At 39.8% G+C, this 21,304-nt stretch overlaps 1 long non-coding RNA gene across 1 annotated transcript; it reads left to right on the plus strand.

The window, feature by feature from the left end:
- The first annotated feature begins 13,676 nt into the window (after positions 1 to 13,676).
- LOC143134233 (uncharacterized) lies at positions 13,677 to 19,870 on the plus strand. Its single transcript, XR_012988611.1, has 3 exons — positions 13,677 to 14,035; positions 15,515 to 15,791; positions 18,113 to 19,870. It is a non-coding gene; the product is annotated as an uncharacterized LOC143134233 (long non-coding RNA).
- The last annotated feature ends 1,434 nt before the right edge of the window (positions 19,871 to 21,304 follow it).

Raw genomic sequence — 21,304 nt, forward strand, 5'->3', positions numbered from 1 at the left:
CTATTTACTAAATCATGTGCACGTTTTACTAAATCGTGCGCACTATTTACTAAATCGAGAGCACAATTCAGTAAAATGAGGGCACATTTAGTAAAACGCAATTTAGTAAAATGAGCGCACGTTTTCTGGATATAGGGAGACCGGGTAGTTGTAACACGGGGAGAGTTGTAACACATTTCCACAAAACAGGAATAAGATATTAGAGATATGATCACCTCAGCACTTGCACAATTCCACCACAATCCCACATGGTGATTGTTAAGCCTAGAATGTCACCCGTTCTAATTTTACATATGAAAACCTGATTTTGACATAAGAAAGTAACATTTTTCACCAAGGCTATATTTACAATTGAAGATACAACCACAGGCCTCATATTAAACCTACCCCACATGCATTCATATTAGCACAATTGCTAGATTTTAGAAATGTTACAGAATGCTTCAGTATTGGGGGTGGGGGTTGACCTGTCCTACACCTCACTTGGAAACTGCATCCTCTCCTTTCGACGAATGATTTATGTGTCATTTTTAATCATCATTTAATGTATTTTTTTCTGCCACTGTTTTTGTCAGTTGTAGCTTATCAACACTGGCACATCTACACGTTTTGTGCAACATTTTATACTATCGAGTCAAGTTTACACAGAGAAAGACACACATACTCACAAACACACCCATACATACATGTCTCACAATGGATCACCTTGTATTTGACATGAAATTACAAGGTCTGTGATTTTCTCTCAAAAATTTGAGTTGGTTCTATCTGAAGTACACAAACGTGGGTATTTTGAAAAAAGGTTATTGTAGCTAAAAAAAAATTAGCGAGTTACAGGTGCTGAAAAAAAATGTTACAACCATACCCGGTCTCCACCAACCAAAAAATATCTTGCAATGACCCCTCTAGGGTTCCATAATTTAGGCCTTACCTGTGCCTAAATTAGGCCTGACTCTTTACCCTTGAACAATCTAAATCAATATTTTCAGTTGAATCATGTGTCTTGTTTCCTCTTTGATACATTACAATCACAGGAAATCAAGGATGGAACCTGACCATAATGATCTGAGATGTGTCATATGCCTTTTGTGCTTGCTTTTGTAGCCAACTCCTCTCTGAGCAAAATGTTCATGAATCCAGGTGAGCATTTAGAAAGTCAAGTTGTTTAACAAACCTGACCATTTAACAACATTGTATAGGCCTACCCATAAGGCATCATAATGATGCTGATGTTGCATATAATGTTGGTTGAATGGTCCTCAATGATATATCAGTGCAATTCAGTCAAAAGGTATTTCAAAGGCATTCCAATAAGACACAGACGTTGTTCAATAAATGCTTTTGCTACTATTTCTGCAAACCAATGAAACTGTGAGAGTCCTTATGTGAGAGGCCAAATCAGCTGACTAGGGTTCCACTCTCCCTTATGAGAAAATCTGGTTTGCTAACTCAATTGCAGAATAAAATGCGTACGCCTCTTGGTTTCACAATTAGAGCACCAATTTTACAAGTTGAGATCATGTGCGTGGTGGGCTAATCCAATCTTGGACCTTCCTTGCCATCAGGGCACGTGGGAAGTTGTAGAGGCATGACCTACCAACCCTCACGATCCTCTGTCTCTTCATTAGGCTCGTGTGAGCTATTGTAGTGGCTGACAAATCCATCTCTGTCCTGAGTCAATGATGGAAAATAGAAATGTGATGAATTGAAAGTAGAACAGGTCAAAAGGCGGGTCCCTTTGTGTAGTAGTCTGTAGTCTGCCTGTGTCTGAGCAGCCTGGACAAGTCTTGAGTGATAAGGTGTGACATTCAAGCATGTTTAGTCTTTCAGTTTATCTTTAGTCACACTCATAGAACATTGCTGTGAATTACTGCATGGAGAAATAGATAGTGCCATAATTTAAATACCTAAATACACACACACACACACACACACACACACACACACAAATGGAAATTGGAAATGTTAAGTGTAAACACATGGCGTCATGGACGGCAGAAACTTCTAGTCACCCCTCTGACATTCCATTGTTGATGAGCTTAACATGGGAAAATATGTCTGTCCTGCCACTGTGCTTTTTGTCTGGTGCAGCACAGGGGAGTGCGGGTGCCGCTGGGTGAGTCGTCTGCGTGGAGTGTGCAACTTCGAGTAAACAGCAGGGAGGAGGTGAATCCACCAAAACAGTGTAGAGGTGAGCTGCGGCCATTGGCATCATCCTGGCCTCTCCAGCCTGATATAAAGTAGTGGAGCAGGCTTATTGATGGTGGACTGGATCAATTTGGAAATAGGAAATCTGAGTCAAATAAATATTAAAGTAAAGTAATAAAGTATTCAGTCAAATAAATAACATATTGCTAGAGGTCAAGTGAGCTTGTAACTCCTCTGATAAAGCAAGTACAAGTAAGTATTCAGCTTGTACTATAAGTCACCTTGGACAAAAATAGCTTAACTAAATTGATAAATGGCATGCAGTGCAAGTGAAAATCTGCCAAGATCACCTCAGAGAACATCACATTCGAAAATGCACTGATTGTCTGTTACATAAGATTTGGTTATCCGTTGTGTGTTTGAGACAGAAAATGAGTAAAATAAATGAACGATCTTGCTCGCTTGGACAACTCGGTTTATTTAGAGCGACCTGGTAGTCTCACGCCAGGGCCAAAACCAAGTCACGAGAAAGCGGCATTGGAATTATGGTGAGATTAGAGGCGTGCTGGGCAGCATTATGCCTTACATAACCAAACTGTCTGCAGCGCAGCTAGCCAGTGTGGTCCACTTCCGAACAGGAAGACTTGTGTATGGCATGGCATTGATGCAAAATTGATCAATTAAGTCTTTATTTTGAAAGTAGTAACAAAGACATGAAAACAAATTAATAATCAATGGCATCAGATCAATGGTGAAAAGTGCCCATGTGGACATGGTGGAGAAACAGTAACAATGTCTTGGGTTTAATTCCCACACCCACCATGCCGAGTTCATGACACTTTGAAGATCACAGTGAACACAAAGCAGTTTAGTATTTTTATTAGCTGCATTTAATGGTGTGATCTGGTCAATTTTCAATTGCTGATAGGCCTAGTTGTTAAGTTGCGATGCAATGTATCAATACTGTAATTATTTTCCCAGGTCCAACTTAGCCAAGTGTGGCTTGTTTTTTTTTTCCACAGACAGTAAAATGTCTTGGTCTTTGTAAAGCGTCTTTGAGTGTCTTGAAAAGTGCTATACAAATTAAATGTATTGTTATTATTATTATTAATAAAATATTTTGGTTTCTGGTATTCAGAGTATCCAAGTCTACTCACCTACCTAAACCTGATAAAATCCTATTTTTCACAGAGGCCTGGAGATTACCCTTGATTATATAATCTGGCTGCACAGCTTTACTAATTACTCTGTTAGAATCGAGCGACTTTTTTAAACCTTCACTAAAACAGGTGATGGAGGTTCATAGGTTATGAAAACAAGCTTGCTGCACTCGTAAACTCTAGTAAACTCCTAAAGAGCTCTTGGGCCCTGAAACGACATGTGACATCGGACAACGAAATACTCATTAGAATAATAACTAGATGTACCACAGAGCGGTACAAAATATGACCGCCGCCCAGTCCAGCACATTTTTTCCACAAAAATAAATCACGCTGAAAGGCCTATATGATTCTAACTGTCTCACTAAATTGCATTATCCACACTCAATTCTCACTGGTATCTGCTAGACAACAAGTACCAAAACATGATTAGTGCATAGATTTCACATGTAAAATTCATTTTATACAACCCCACCTCCATCTTGCCTGTTCATAATTCTGAGAAATTCTTGAATTGTGTGCATGTGTGCATGTACATGTTTATGTTATGTGTGTGGGTGTGTGTGTATGTGTGTGTGTGTGTGTGTGTGTGTGTGTGTGTGCGTGCTTGTGTGTGTGCCTGCGTATGTGCCTGTGCATGCAAGCGTACATATGTCTACTGTGTGAGTATGTGTCAAATGTATGATTACTGTGAATGTATGTGTGTGTGTGTGTGTGTATCTGTTTGTGCACATGTGTGCACATGAAATGGGTTAACATGACCCCTGGAGGCAAACATACGGAAAAAAATGGTCATCCTAGGCCCTACAGTTCTCAAGATATTCACAGAGAACTGTGTCTGCCCTACCCTCCTTTCGGGGGGTCCAGTCCAGCGGGGGGGCTACAGATCAAAACGAAAAACGACGGTTCCATGCTATCCATGTGGGGTTACATGCCCACCAAGTTTTGTGTACCCCGGTCTTTCAGTGTCCCGGGAATCATTGACGGAAATTTGGGCATGCGAAAAAAAAAAAAAAAAAAAAAAAAAAAAAAATTCTGACTAAACCTATATGACCGCCGCTTCGCTGCGCGGCGGTCATAATAATGATGATAAAAGATTTCAACTGACAACTTGAATACCTCTAACGTTTGTCAGTGACCTTTATTCTAGTACATTTTTATAAAAAGTCTTATAACCAAGTTTCCCTAGTTTGACCAAAGTTTGAAGTTTCTCAAATCTGAACTGTTCTCCTAAATGTTCTGGTTTTGAATGATTACATCAAGACAAGCTGTTGTCTGCAGCTCAGGAACCATGTATCTATAGCCTATGGAAAAGTACTGACAAATAGATAAACGTTTCTCAAGCACATATCAGTCAGCGGGAGCCTGCTTGCACATTAACCCAACCTATTTGTGGTTTGTTGTATCAAGCTGGAGGACAAATACACACACTAAATGTAAACAGCCAAACCAAACTAAATCCCCAAAAAATCAATCTCAGGTCTTTTTATAGTCCCCCATGCCATGTGCCAGAGCAAGTCTGGGATCTATTCATTTCTCATTTTTGAGCTTGAAGGACACACATTTTATTTCCATTAAATTTATTATTGTCTATGACCACACACATTCCTATTCCTATTGACGGCATGTCCTAATCAAGCTCATTTCATGTATGCTCATGGAATGTACGTATTTCCGAAAAAATCCCATTCCTATATTTTTCAGATATGCACAACAAAAAACACATAATTTCACTGCATGGTGACAACTCTCTGCAGTGACACAGACTTTTTCAGAGAAAACTATGGTGCATAAGGCTCCATGTAATTCTTGAATTTCCCCCCTGACAAAAGTGGAATATTAGCAAGTAAAGACATAAACATCACTGTTGAGAAAGTTAAAAATCAGTTTTCACAAGTTAATATCCATAAATCTCAGGGTCCAGATGGAATCAGCTCCTTTTCAAAGACTGTTCCAGCATTCAGTAGGCAGGTACTGACCCTGCCCAATGGAAACAGTCCCTAATTGTGCCAGTGCCTAAACACAGTAGGCCTAAAGAAATGAATGATCTGCTACTTGTTGCTCTGAAGCGTTTAGAAAAGATTTTAAAACACCATGCTGAAGTATCACCATCTCTAGATCTGTGTAAGTTTGCATACCAATCAGACAGGGGGAGGGGAGAAGAAGTTGCACTGCAGTAACAGTATACAGTATATGAGCGACTAACAGTATATATGAGCACCTAGAAGAATCTCACAGTTTTGTGAAGATAGTTTTTATTGACTTCAGCAGTGCATTCAACACTATACAACCCCACATGTTGGTAGGCAAACTATTCGATCTTGGCATTAAAGGATAATTCGGGTAGCACTTTGAGTCCCTTTTCTGGTTTGCCGTACAAGGAAGCTGTACGGAACTCGGTGTCTAGCGCATAGACAGCTAAAACGCTCACGCTAGCCTTCTGAGAGACAGAGAACCGAGCGAAAAGACTACAACCAAATGTAAACAGCCCCCCTTTCCGTTTCCGGTAACGCAGTAATATCAACGAGCAATGAGTCTTCCAACAGAAATCAATGGAATTTTACAAAATACCAAATAAAACACGACAGAAACTGTAATTCGCTACGCTACTTGTTTTGGAACATCACTAACCACTCGGTTTGTGCATGCCTGTAGTCTGAGGCGATTCTAAACTAGTCAAAAAGTTGAAACAGGACCCATTGCCAACATTTCAGTGTCCACCACTCTAGTTCATCCAAAACAAACCAGAAAAGGGACTCAAAGTGCTAAATACCAGAATTATCCTTTAACTCAAGGCTTATTCAATGGATAAACCACTTTCTTCTTAATCTGACACAACAGGTCAAATTTAATTCAGTTCCCTCTTCTCCTATGACCAACACAGGGGCCCCACAGGGCTGTGTGCTGTCTCCCATACTGTACACATTCTACACCAATCAGTGAAGAGCCCTTGCCCCCAAACACACCAATTTTAAGTATGCGGATGACACTGCCCCTGTGTGGTACCTAAAACCCGGAAATACTTCATTGGCTGGCTTTGAGGAAGAAGTAGGAAGCTTTATTAAATGGCGTTTGGACAACTTTCTGGCTGTGAATGCCAATAAAGCAAAACGAATAATGTTTGAAGTTTGATAAATGTGCCACCGCCAGAGTTAAAAAGGTGCAACAATGGATGTTTTCCTGAGGAAATTAAATAGTTTTAAGGTTGACCGTTACTATATCCTTTTTTATATCCGTTGACCGTTATATATGTTTTATAAAGCCGTCCTTCAGGAGCATCTTGTCTTTTGGTTTGGTTTGTGTTTTTGGTAACATCAGCAGATCAAGACAAGCTACAACGCATGATCAAAATGGCTAGTATGGTCATTGGGTGTTATCAGACGTTGACTACTCAGTTGTGTAAAGATCTCATATTGATCAAAGCTGAGCCCATCCTCAGAGACCACTACACAAAACATTTCAAGTGAGTTAGCAGGGCAACGGAAGGATGAAAGATAGATAAGAAAGATAAAAAAACACTACGTTCAGCAAATCATTTGTCCCCTCTGTGATCAGGCTCTTCAATGAAAGACACAGTTCAAAACAAAGGACTGGTGCTCCTCTTAACTTATTGAATTGCACTGGATGAATTTTAGGTTAATGTATTATCTGTGGAGAATGTGTGCAGTGTGTGTGTGTGTGTGTGGAAGAATGTGTGTGGAAGAATGTGTGTGTGTGTGTGTGTGGAAGAATGTGTGTGGAAGAATGCTGTTGTGACTTCAAAATTGACATTGAAGCCTGAGTGTGAAAATGAGCGCTGTCACTGGATTTGTCATTCAGGACTGGAGGAGATGGCTTCACCGCAGGTCTAATCTACATCCCATGATGTCCCCACTGCCGGCCGGAGGACTCTGGCTTCCAGTGTCCCATGACTCTGCACGCTGGACATGGTGTGTGTGTGTGTGTGTGTGTGTGTGTGTGTGTGTGTGTGTGTTTGTTTGTTTGTTTGTGTGTGTGTGTGTACTGGGTGGGGCAATGTGCCGGCCTGTTAATTAAGGGCACGTTTTAGAGTGAGTTCATATGACTCACACACACACATGCACACACACACACACACTCTTCTCCTCCAGCTCCTTCTCCATGCTGTTCCCTCATGTGCTCTGATCAGAGACGTTACTCTGAGTTCATATGACAGTGGTGCGTCCGGCCATTAAAGCAACCGATCGGCAGCCAGGGCTCGTAACCTTTAGACAGTGTCCTCATTCACCTGGAATAAGCCCCTGTGTAGATAGATAGATAGATAGATAGATAGTTTATTGATTCCCAATGGAAAATTCAAGGTCCCAGTAGCTTTAAGACATCACACGCAAAATAAACTACAACATACACAGAATGATAAAATAACAAATGTACATGACTCGTATGGACAGTAAAAGCTATTAAATCAAAGATCCACATGAATTTACTAAGGGATGTATAAGCGTGAGTCACTTGTAGTGACATGGCAGGGACTAACCCTGTGATTCAGTATTTTTTATATAATGTTCATAAATATACAATGATCATAAATATGCATGGTCCCTATCAAATAAACCAATAAGATAAAATAAAAAATATGCAGTGGTAAGGTGCTCTATGAAGTGTGTGTCATATAGTGCAAGTCCAACAGACAATTTGTAATTTGCCACTGGGTAGGATAGCTATGCCACTGGGTAGGATAGCTATGCTACTCCCTCGGTCCATCCATCAGAATGGCCTCAGCCTCAGGTCACATACCGTCAGCAGCTGGTTCTGGTTCTGAGTCCGGGGAGTATCCATTCCAGGTACAGCAGCTCTCTGGAATATGTTTCCCTTAAAAAAATAAATAAAAAAAAACATTTAAAACCTATATTTGAATGGCATGCTTAAGGTCAGTGCCCCACCCCCATCTATCTGTCTATCTAATCTATTTATACTGCAACAGACGCTCAGCTAAGCGCTCACCTGCGACACACACACACACACACACACACACACACCCACACACACGTGTCCATCCAGAGTTTGTGCATGCAGACAGTGCATGATATGGAGGTCAGAGGAAGCCAGGCACGTTTCAGGTGGCACACCAGGGACTTTGACCAGTAAGGGTCAGGTCCAACTAAGCAACAGATTGTGAGTTAGTGACTGAGAGAGTACAGAGTATTACACTTACAATCATGGCATAGTGTGTGTGTGTGTGTGTGTGTGTGTGTGTGTGTGTGTGTGTGTGTGTGTATGTTTGTGTGTGTTTGCCCCATAGAAACAGTGTTTGAGTGTGAGTGGCTAATGTTAGAATTTGGGTGAAATTTGCGTGAAGTTTTTGAATGCATTCATGTTTTGCTGTATTTGTAGACAGTGACAAAATTTCAGGTTTCCAACAAGCACTGGGGTTTTCGTTAGCAGTATTTTGTGGATGACTTTAAGATTAAGGTGAAGATTAAGGTGTACTTTTTATATAGTAAGTATATATACTCTTTTGATCCCGTGAGGGAAATTTGGTCTCTGCATTTATCCCAATCCGTGAATTAGTGAAACACACTCAGCACACAGTAAACACACAATGAGGTGAAGCACACACTAATCCCGGCACAGTGAGCTGCCTGCTACAACAGCAGCGCTCGGGGAGCAGTGAGGGGTTAGGTGCCTTGCTCAAGGGCACTTCAGCCGTTCCTACTGGTCGGGGTTCGAACCGGCAACCCTCCGGTTACAAGTCCGAAGTCCACGGCTGCCCTTTTTGTTGTCTTGGGCTCCAGCCACCGCATCACATAACTTAGATTACGCATAACATAAAAAAAAATATGTGTACTTCACTTCAAGACATTGCATCACACATTGATCCATCATATAAGTAAGTGTAACATTGAAAAACATCACACTTCCATGTGATAATACAATTTCCCAATAACAGAGGATGTACACATGGGAGAGATACATGAAGGTGGAAAATGACCATGCCAAGTGCTGTTTCATTGAGCACTATTTATTTCTTTGTGGTTGTTTAGACCTTGTGGCCTCATACTTTTTAGACCCAAATGTAGGTCTAATGACAGTAATGCAATGGAGTTTTGGGATTGGTATTGATCTAACAGGGGCCATAGCAAATCTTTATTAGTTATTTATTTAAAAAAACACATCAATGAAATTATTGTTTCACCAGTATAAATGTGTGCAAATCAATAGTTAATTACGTTTAGTTATTTGGTCTGGATTTCATCAATACCTCTCTAATGCGTTTCATGATTCATTGTAGTTTTACTAAGGTCGCTTTAATTTGGTAAACATTGTGTGTCTACCCTGGGTAGAGTTGGCTCTCCCAAGTGACCATTTAGTGTTACTGCAGCTACTGTTGTCTGCTCTGTGGTGCACATATTTTTGTATGTAAAAATGTACCTGTGTAATTTTTGTATATCCAAAACAATATGAAATTACATTGGGAATAAGGGAATCATTTCAATTCCCGTTCCATGTTAAGAGATAGTGCCAGTAGATGTCTCTGAAGAATGGGTGTTAAAGAGGGGGGGGGTGAGTGCAGTTCCGGCACCTCAGATAAATTAATAATAAATATATTCTTTATACTAACGATATAGCGCGATGATATTGTTAAAATAAATGGTGAGTTACTTTTTTGCGTGTATAGAGGTGACCAAGAAGCTAGCAATTCTTGTCCAAAAAGTATTGCTACACCACAATACTCAATTATGTTATCCAACGGTGAGTCATTTTCCCCAGACCCAGACACTGGATTTTAGGGTTCCCCCACCTGCCAAATACCACTTTAACCACTGCTTACACACCCTACATTCTTAACCACTCGCAGGCTTATGTTCAGGGGTTAGAGTCTCTGGGTGTGTTACTACAGTTGCTGAGTTACTACAGTCCTACAGTTGCTGAGTGACATTTGAATGAGTTGGCGCTCATATTCAAATTTGCAGTGGTCTCTTAATTTTGAATATTACCTCATTCAAATGTAGGATGACATCAACATATGCAGTGCATCTCTTAATTTTTACCAGAGACATTTATCCTTGCTAAAACACTTATTGTGTCTTCATGCCTTTAACCATCTTCATGAGTGTCAAAAAGACAGTGAGACTCACCATGATGTGTGTTTGCATGCTCTGGTGTGCTAAAGGCTGTCCTCCAGGTGGCAGCAAGGGTCTTATTTAATAGCTTTGTTTTTTTTTTTTTTGTGGTTTTTTTAAAGTTATGGTTTTTTTTTGGCCTTTTATGCCTTTAATTTACAGGACAGTAGAGAATGACAGGAAGCGAGTGGGAGAGAGAGTCGGGGTGGGATCCGGAGAGGACCACAGGGCGGGAATCGAACCCGGGTCGCCGGCGTACGGTGCAGGTGCCCCAGCCGCGCCACGGCTGTGGCCTTGGTGGGTTTTTTTTGTTGATTTGGGTATTACATCAGAATATTAGCAGAGGTTTGAAATCAAATTAAGATTTTAATCATGACTATCACTTTCTGAATTCCTCGACACAAGCCTAAACACATTTTGACTTTAGTCACACTTGTAGCTTGCCTGGGTGAACCCATACAGTGCATACGGAAAGTATTCACAGCGCTTTACTTTTTCTACATTTTGTTATGTTACACCCTTATTCCAAAATGGATTAAACTTATTTTTCCCTCAGAATTCTACACATAATAGGCCAAGTTAAAAGAAAGTTTATTTGAGATTTTTGCAAATTTATTGAAAAAATGAAAAAACGTGTTGAAAAAGTGTGTTGAAAGGCACACACCTGTCTATATAAGGTCCCACAGTTAACAATGCATGTCAGACCACAAAACAAGCATGAAGTCGAAGGAATTGTCTGTAGACCTCCGAGACAGGATTGTCGACCATCGCTGCAGCACTCCACCAATCAGGCCTGTATGGTAGAGTGGCCAGACGGAAGCCACTCCTTAGTAAAAGGCACATGGCAGACCTGGAGTTTGCCAAAGGGGACCTGAAAGACTCTCAGACCATGAGAAACAAAATTCTCTGGTCTGATGAGACAAAGATCGAACTCTTTGGCGTGAAGGCCAAGCGTTATGTTTGGAGGACACCAGGCACCGCTCATCACCTGGCCAATACCATCCCTACAGTGAAGCGTGGTGGCAGCATCATGCTCTAGGGATGTTTTTCAGCGGCAAGAATTGGGAGACTGAGGGAAAGATGAATGCAGCAATGTACAGAGACATCCCAGAAGAAAACCTGCTCCGGAGCAAGCTTGTGCAAAATTTAGTCTTAAATTGAGAATGACTTGAATTCTAAAATTGTAATTGAATTTCAATTGAGGTCAAAAACAGGATGTAGAATTAAAAATTGAATTAAAGGAAGTAGAATTGAAATTCGAAGAAATTCATATACATAGTTTAAGGGTAGTGTTTAACAATAAAGCTTCAAAGTGTATGTCAGATATGATTGCATCAGACACAGAACATATAACTTAAAACAGTAACTAATTAATTACATTTCCAAAGTAACCTTCCCAAAACTGAATGTGTGTGAGATTCAACACATTCTCTTTGTTGTGTGACAGTGGAATTGCCATGAATTTAATTCCACTTCCAATTCAACTTCCTGTGGGGCAGAGCCAATTCAATTCAAATTCCAATTCATGAATTGAATGGAAGTCAAATTCAGAATTTTGCACAAGCCTGCTCCAGAGCGCTCTTGACATCAGACTGGGGCAACGGTTTATCTTTCAACAGGACAACGACCCTAAGCACACAGCCAAGATATCAAAGGAATGGCTTCAGGACAACTCTATGAATGTCCTAGTGGCCCAGCCAGAGCCCAGACTTGAATCCCATTGAACATCTCTGGAGGGATCTGAAAATGGCTGTGCACCGACGCTTCCCATCCAACCTGATGAAGCTCGAGAGGTTCTGTAAAGAAGAATGGGCGAAACTGGCCAAAGGTGTGCCAAGCTGTGGCTTCATATCCAAAAGACTTGAGGCTGTAATTGCTGCCAAAGGTGCCACAACAAAGTATTGAGCAAAGGCTGTGAATACTTATGTACATGTTATATTTTCGTTCTTTATTTCTAATAAATTTGCAAACACAAACTCTCTGATTATCAGTGTTTTACGGTATCTGGCTATCATGTTACAACGTTTTACAACTTCCACAGGCATAAACAGCAGTGAATTAAACTTAAATACATTAAAGACCTACAAAATCATTTCAGAAGTTCCACAAACATATTTTTTGGTAAACAAAGGTTTGAAATTCAGTCGTTTACTCAATTCCAAAGAAAATACACGTTCCTGTTTTGTTTTGGTGATTCTGAAACAGATGTCCTTTACAGACCAACCTGCAGAGTAAATTCAAATTTGCAAACAGGTTTATCCGAGTTCACCCTGGCTAGCATCATAGCTGAATTTCTCAATAGCTCTCAACAAAAATCTGTTTCACAAGGATGACAGTCTGACTATGTTGAACATGTTTTTAAGCTAGAACAGTGGTGTAAGACCAGGGGCCTGTACTACGAAGGGAGCTTAACCTACCCAGATGTAACCCAGGGTTACTTTGTTAAACCGGGGTTGACAAAACCTGGTTATCTTAAGTGGTGTTAATCGGTACTACGACGCTGATTATGAAGTTGATTTGTTGAGCCGGGGTTAACCTCATTGGAGTTTGTGCGCGTTCACATAAAAGGGGCGGGTTGCAGCGCAAGTCACCACTTTCAATGATGACGCGATCACCTTATTTGAGACGGATGAGGAATGCGCAATTATTATGCCAAGTTATGAGGAATTAAAACCCACTCTACGACAAAAATCAAATACGTCGGTCGGCAGTGAACAAAGCAAGGCAAGGCTTGGCAACGTATTGCAGATCGGGTAGCCTAAAATGCCTAAAAGTAAAGTTTTATTTCCACATGTCATTCAAATATGTGTTACGGAGGATTAATAGCTTGCGGAATGTCTGAAATGAGTTGAAATAATTAAAGTGCTTATTTTGAGTTTATAAAAAGGCCTACAGATGCAACACAATTTAGAAGTGGGCATATCAATTAATAAGGATAATTGAATGTTTAAGTAGCCCCCATTGACTGATTTACTGTATGCCTAATCCTGTAAACATTTCAGATGCAACACCAATGCCAAACGCACATGGCGGCAGGTGAAAATGAAACACAAAAACATATCAGAATGGTAGGTTTATACAGTTATAGCTTGCATTCATATTTCTTAATTATGAAAATATGTTGTAGGCTATTCTTAGGACTAGCCTTCACTTGGCCTCTGTTTTACAGCTAACAAGAAAAAAGGTGTCTTTGAACACTAGGATACTGTAGGAGGAAGAGTGTTTTACAGTAGCAGATGAGTTGGCCATCGCAAATAATGGTGGAAGGCTGATCGATCAACCCAGTCTCACGTCTGAACGTGTCACTGTCACGTTAATTAATCTATTGGGACGTGTTGTGTAACACGTTTCCTTGTTAAAAAACGTGTTGAGCAGGACGTAATTATCGTGTTACTATCACGTTGTATTTCGCTTTCAACGAGCCAACAGAACCACGTCATCTGTCAAAAAAGCCTGACCTCACAAAATGGCGAGAATGTTATTTGATGCTTTTGACGTGCAGTTTCACACTCTTAAGCCTGCTTTGAGTTGTGGGTTAGAAGGAGCCACCTTCTAGCTAGCAGTTTTAGAAGGCTGAACCCCAGAATCCAGAAACAAGAACCGAGCAGGGACGGAGAAAAAAGAAGAATCCAAATGGGAAATGAGGTGAGCCTTGCTACTGCCGCTAGCATGATCATTTTGCTAGCAATTGAGCAAAACATTTTAAAGTTGATTTAACATGAAATAGTAGCCTATGCATGGGCAATACTGTGAATTCAGAGTAGGCTTGCACAATTTATAATTTAGCTAACGTGCATGATGTAATGTTACATTAATCTGTAAAACAGCTGTTGTCTGTGTAAATTAACATTGTAGCCTAATATTGTTAGTGTGGGCTACAGCTAACAGCTGGGAGGTAGCCTATCAGCCAGGCATGTATAATCGATAATCATGATGAACGTGAATAGATTTCGTTGCGAAAACGCGCATTGTTTTAGGCCACATATCAGGTATAAAACAATTGTATTCTGATACAGCAGTTCTCCAGATGTTAGATATTCACTTATATTATAATATAATATTCTATTTCTTTAACCTGATTAAGAGAGGGGTTTAATTCAATAGAGAATTGCAATGTGTGTAGCCCATAATATTAGATATTAGATTAGGCTAGATTTAGATTAGATTCAACTTTATTGTAATTTAAAAGAGTAGTACAGGTACAGAGCCAATGAAATGCAGTTGACATCCAACTAGAAGTGCAGTTAGATAAATAGGCAAGTTTTCCAGATGACATGTGTACAGTGACAGAAATAGCCTATACAGTGAATATGGAATGTGTGTCTAGACTATAACAAAACAAATTGATAATAATACATAATAATGATAATAATAGCAGTAATTACAGTAGGCCACTGGCATTGTTGTTGGTGACGTGTCTGTTTCCTATTGTTCCATGCCACTCTCCTACTGTCTCAATATCTTAGCAATATCTTAGTTCAATTCAATGTCTTATAATGGTAAAAGATGTGGACAAATACATGATATGATATACAAATAAATCGTTGTTCACGACATGTTATGGTTAAATTATCGGAATGAGTGCGATGGTGATGCAATCCTGCTTTTCAATTAGTTGAGATGGTGTTTGACATTAAATTATAAGCAGGTCAGTTTCACATAATAAGCTATTTGTTTCTTTGGGTCTGGGTAATTCATGTGACAAAAAATTCTGTTATAGGCTTCTACCGTTTTTCTGAAAAACAAAGCAGTACAACAACATTTCTATCTCCAAAATAATGCATTGTACGCATGTGTGTACTACGTAGTGCATGTAGCTTCTAATGTCCAAAGTAGCCTATACTGATTTCCCTGCATAAAAACTACAAATACTCCTCCAAAACTACAGTGTTGACACTTGAAGTTGTGGAGTTATATTTTAGTAGCCTATTCTATAATAGAATAAATACCCACATCAGTTTTACCCTTGTCTCACCTGTATACAACATATGTCTATGAATTGCAGTAGTGATCAAATGAAAAAGGAAAGAAAGGTGTCCTGATGTGTTGTTTAGGGATGGTCCTGCAATGTTTTCTCGACATATCTTTATGTCTTTTTTCTCCCCTCTACTTATGTTTTCACAGATCCTTGCTCCTGATATCCTGATGTATGGGTTGCACTTCATTATATGACTCCAACAGAACACTCACAGAAAGGAGAGTGGTGTCAAACTACAAGACAGCCAGAATGTAAGCAAGGCCTTGTTTGTCCTTGTTTGGCTACTCATTTGTCTACTTCCTGAAGAGGCTGAAGCATGATGGCCTTGACACCTCAGTCCTTGCTTCCATTAACAGCTGTGTTATGGAGTGCATCCTCACATCATGGTCTACTGCAGCGGTGGATACAAAGGACAATTGGCAGGTATTTTACGTCACTTTTGCATTACTTTTACTGTGATTTTGCTAGATATAGGCCCATATTGTAGATGGAGAAACGCATTGTACAGCGGATACATCTTGGGCTATACTATTAAGGGACAGCTGAATTGACCACCTAAACCATATATTTTCTGAAAGCCTATAGCCTCTAGATGTCAATTAATATACATTAAGACATGCCCCACCTTCCTACTGATTTTGGTGCATCATAAGGCGTACATAGGCCCATATTGTAGATCGAGAAACGCCTTGTACAGCGGATACATCTTGGGCTATACTATTAAGGGACAGCTGAATTGACCACCTAAACCATATATTTTCTGAAAGCCTATAGCCTTTATATGTCAATTAATATACATTAAGACATGCCCCACCTTCCTACTGACTTTGGTGCATCATAAGGCGTACATAGGCCCATATTGTAGATCGAGAAACGCCTTGTACAGCGGATACATCTTGGGCTATACTATTAAGGGACAGCTGAATTGACCACCTAAACCATATATTTTCTGAAAGCCTATAGCCTGTAGATGTCAATTAATATACATTAAGACATGCCCCACCTTCCTACTGACTTTGGTGCATCATAAGGCGTACATAGGCCCATATTGTAGATCGAGAAACGCATTGTACAGCGGATACATCTTGGGCTATACTATTAAGGGACAGCTGAATTGACCACCTAAACCATATATTTTCTGAAAGCCTATAGCCTCTAGATGTCAATTAATATACATTAAGACATGCCCCACCTTCCTACTGACTTTGGTGCATCATAAGGCGTACATAGGCCCATATTGTAGATGGAGAAACGCATTGTACAGCGGATACATCTTGGGCTATACTATTAAGGGACAGCTGAATTGACCACCTAAACCATATATTTTCTGAAAGCCTATAGCCTCTAGATGTCAATTAATATACATTAAGACATGCCCCACCTTCCTACTGACTTTGGTGCATCATAAGGCGTACAGAGGCCCATATTGTAGATCGAGAAACGCCTTGTACAGCGGATACATCTTGGGCTATACTATTAAGGGACAGCTGAATTGACCACCTAAACCATATATTTTCTGAAAGCCTATAGCCTCTAGATGTCAATTAATATACATTAAGGCATGCCCCACCTTCCTACTGACTTTGGTGCATCATAAGGCGTACATAGGCCCATATTGTAGATGGAGAAACGCATTGTACAGCGGATACATCTTGGGCTATACTATTAAGGGACAGCTGAATTGACCACCTAAACCATATATTTTCTGAAAGCCTATAGCCTCTAGATGTCAATTAATATACATTAAGACATGCCCCACCTTCCTACTGACTTTGGTGCATCATAAGGCGTACAGAGGCCCATATTGTAGATGGAGAAACGCCTTGTACAGCGGATACATCTTGGGCTATACTATTAAGGGACAGCTGAATTGACCACCTAAACCACATATTTTCTGAAAGCCTATAGCCTCTAGATGTCAATTAATATACATTAAGACATGCCCCACCTTCCTACTGACTTTGGTTCATCATAAGGCGTACATAAGCCTATATTGTAGATCGAGAAACCGACTGTACAACTGATACATCTTGGGCTATACTATTAAGGGACAGCTGAATTGACCACCTAAACCACATATTTTCTGAAAGCCTATAGCCTCTAGATGTCAATTAATATACATTAAGACATGCCCCACCTTCCTACTGACTTTGGTTCATCATAAGGCGTACATAAGCCTATATTGTAGATCGAGAAACCGACTGTACAACTGATACATCTTGGGCTATACTTTTAAGGGACAGCTAAATTGACCACCTAAACCATATATTTTCTGAAAGCCTATAGCCTCTAGATGTCAATTAATATACATTAAGACATGCCCCACCTTCCTACTGACTTTGGTGCATCATAAGGCGTACATAAGCCTATATTGTAGATCGAGAAACCGACTGTACAACTGATACATCTTGGGCTATACTATTAAGGGACAGCTGAATTGACCACCTAAACCATATATTTTCTGAAAGCCTATAGCCTCTAGATGTCAATTAATATACATTAAGACATGTCCCACCTTTCTACTGACTTTGACAATATACAAAATAGTGCCATGTATACATTTATGTCCTCCAAAGTTTGCAGGAAGGTGGGCCATGTGCTAGTCTATGTTAACTCACATGTACAAGTGACAGGCTTTAAGAAAATATATGGTTTGCATGGCTGAAACTGCTTTGCCTTTGTGTTGGAGCTCAAAATGTTCTAAACATATCTTACATTTCTTTCTGTTACTTATGTTTTCACAGATCCTCGCTCCTGATATCCTGATGTATGCATTCCATTTCATTATATGACTCCAACAGGACACCTACACAAAGGAGCTGTTAAAGCAGTGTCCTTCTACAAACAACAAGACAGCGAGCATGTAAACAAGGCCTTGTTTGTCCACTTCCTGAAGGGGCTGAAGCATGCTGGCCTTGACACCTCAGTCCTTGCTTCCATTTACAGCTGTGTTGTGGAGCGCATTCTCACATCCTATGGTCTGCAGCGGGTGGTGTCATCACTTTATTTATCATCGTTTGTGTAAATCTTACACATCTTACACAAAAGTCTAAAATAATCTAAACTTCATTCACTCTCCATGTATAGATCAAGATAGACTTGCAGAACAGGCTGCAGGGCAACAGTCCGATAGCCTGCATGAAAGCATAAATGGTCCGCACTTGTTAAAGAGTGCAATTATCAAAGGGCCCTTGAATTGTGTTTTTTTAAACCAAGGAGTATGACTGTAGCGATGCTGTCAGCTCTGCCATAAGCAGTGACTGTGATTACGTTTGCACATTTTGAAAATGTTGTTTTTCTTTCTTTTGCATTCTTTTCCACTTCATTGTTGTATAGTTTGTATAATGTTTGTTAAAGTTGCACACATTAATTCACTGTTCTTATTTGTAAAAATGTGTATAGTGTGGTATAGTTTGTATGGTGGAGTCTTTATTGTATCGCACAAACAAGAACACCCCACCCCACCATACCACTTTGACTAACCAATTTTCTGCGGGAAACCCTGGATGCTTTCTAAAGGTATTTTGTGAAACATAGGGGTTGCTATGGTAGTGGTTGCTAAGCTATTGCTAGGGTAACTGAGAAGGTTGTTATGGTGTTGCTACGGGATATATGGTGGTTGCTATGCAGGTTTATAGGGTAATCATGTTGGTTGCTAGGTTGGTGATAGAGTAACTGAGAAGGTTGCTAGGGTGTTGCTAGAGTAGATATGGTGGTGGCTATACTAAATTAAGTGATTGCTATGCTGGTTGCTAGGGTAATTGAGATGGTTGCAAGGCAAGTCATGTTGGTTGACTATCAAAGTGGTTGCTAGGTTGGCATTGTACAGGTGGTTGCTAGGTTGTTGATAGGGTAACCAAGAAGGTTGCTAGGGTGTTGCTAGGGTAGATATGGTGGTTGCTATTCCAAATAAAGTGGTTGCTATGCTGGTTGCAAGGTTAATCATGTTGGTTGCAATGGTGGTTGCTCGGTTGACATTGTGGTGGTAGTTGTGAGGTTGTTGGTAGGGTAATTAATATGGTTGCTAGGTTGTTGCTATGGTTCTTATGTTGGTTGCTAGGTTGTTGCTAGGGTAACTTAGAAGAATTTTGTCCAGCTAATACATTTTGGCCTACACTATTAAGGGACAGCTGAATTTACCATCTAAACCATATATTTTCTTAAAGCCTATAGTCTGTAGATGTCAATTAATATGAATTAAGACATGTCCAACATTCCTACTTACGTGCATCATAGGCTTAAGCAATACTGCTATTTTTGCTCTTAGACTATAAAAATCCATAATCACTTTAAAAACGCTAATTGATTACAATAGTTTTTGAAAGTCAATTTCTTTAAATCATGATTGAAATTGTAACCATATTCTTTATTGAGTTATGTTAATTGACTATAATACTATTGTATTGTCATCCTTCTTTGGGACTTGAGTACTTCAATATCCCCTTCATGTATCAATGTACATTAAAGCATCTTTGATAGTAAAGGACTCTCCATGTAAATAATTACTTGAATTGTCTTTCACTTGTACTGGTTCTATATATTTGGACCACTGATTGACTGCACTCTGGTTTTCATCAGCAAGGTCAAGGCTTAAATTAACCTCAGATAAGTCTGTTTTAATCCCATGCATTATATGTGCTAATGTTGTGAAGTAATTGGTGTGACTGACCCTACAAAGGCCTGTCTGACCTATGACCTATTAACCTAGGGTTAGTAAATATGGGATCGGAGTGAAATTACCTCACACATTCAGAAACCTCAAAGTGAAATGACCTCACACATCCAGGAAGCTACAGCAATACAAACTCAGCTACTGGTCTCAAATACGGCAAACCAGTTGCCAATTTCTATGCCCTTTATATCAATTTGTGCTACATGTTATTAGTTGAAAATTACTGGTGTAAGCTTATCTGACTAGAATATGACTGATTAAATTTGACATGTAACATCCTTGGATGACACAAAATATAGTGAAATGGACTCAACCCTCACATATTCAAACTTTTTTTCAATCTTTGGCTCCGCCTCCTGACAACACACAAGCAACTATATTTGAGTGTGTAGTTAAATCACATCTCACATATTCACAGACTCTATAGCACCCCAAATCCAATATTTCCTATATTTGGCTCCGCCTCCTGGCAATACACAAGTCATTAGATGTCCCAAATTTGACAAACTAGTTTGTTATCATCCCGTGTATCAAAATATGTGCCATATGTTGGTACTATCTTGAATTAACTGGTGTAATCCTATCAAGGCCTGTCTGACCTATGCAAATTATGGCCATCTAAACCTAGGGTTAGCATTTCTAACTTCCATACCTCATAAACAGACTAAATTTGGCATGTGACATCTATCTATGACATAAAATATACGAGATACGTAAAATCACACCTCACACATTCATAGACTCTATAGCGCCCCCTAGAAATCTACATTTTCCAATCTTTGGCTCCGCCTCCTGACAACATACAAGCAGCTGGAGGTTTCAAATTTGACAAACAAGTTTGTTATCATTCCCTGTATCAAAATATGTGCCACATGTTGGTACTATCTTGAATTAACTGGTGTAATCCTATCAAGGCCTGTCTGACCTATGCAAATTATGGCCATCTAAACCTAGGGTTAGCATTTCTAACTTCCATACCTCATAAACAGACTAAATTTGGCATGTGACATCTATCTATGACATAAAATATACGAGATACGTAAAATCACACCTCACACATTCATAGACTCTATAGCGCCCCCTAGAAATCTACATTTTCCAATCTTTGGCTCCGCCTCCTGACAACATACAAGCAGCTGGAGGTTTCAAATTTGACAAACAAGTTTGTTATCATTCCCTGTATCAAAATATGTGCCACATGTTGGTACTATCTTGAATTAACTGGTGTAATCCTATCAAGGCCTGTCTGACCTATGCAAATTAT

Source organism: Alosa pseudoharengus, unplaced genomic scaffold (assembly GCF_046254945.1).
Source record: "Alosa pseudoharengus isolate Yale_2024_CS ecotype anadromous, Long Island Sound unplaced genomic scaffold, YU_APseudo_1.1 YU_APseudo_1.1_scf_2, whole genome shotgun sequence".
In the NCBI taxonomy this organism is placed as follows: Eukaryota; Metazoa; Chordata; class Actinopteri; order Clupeiformes; family Clupeidae; genus Alosa; species Alosa pseudoharengus.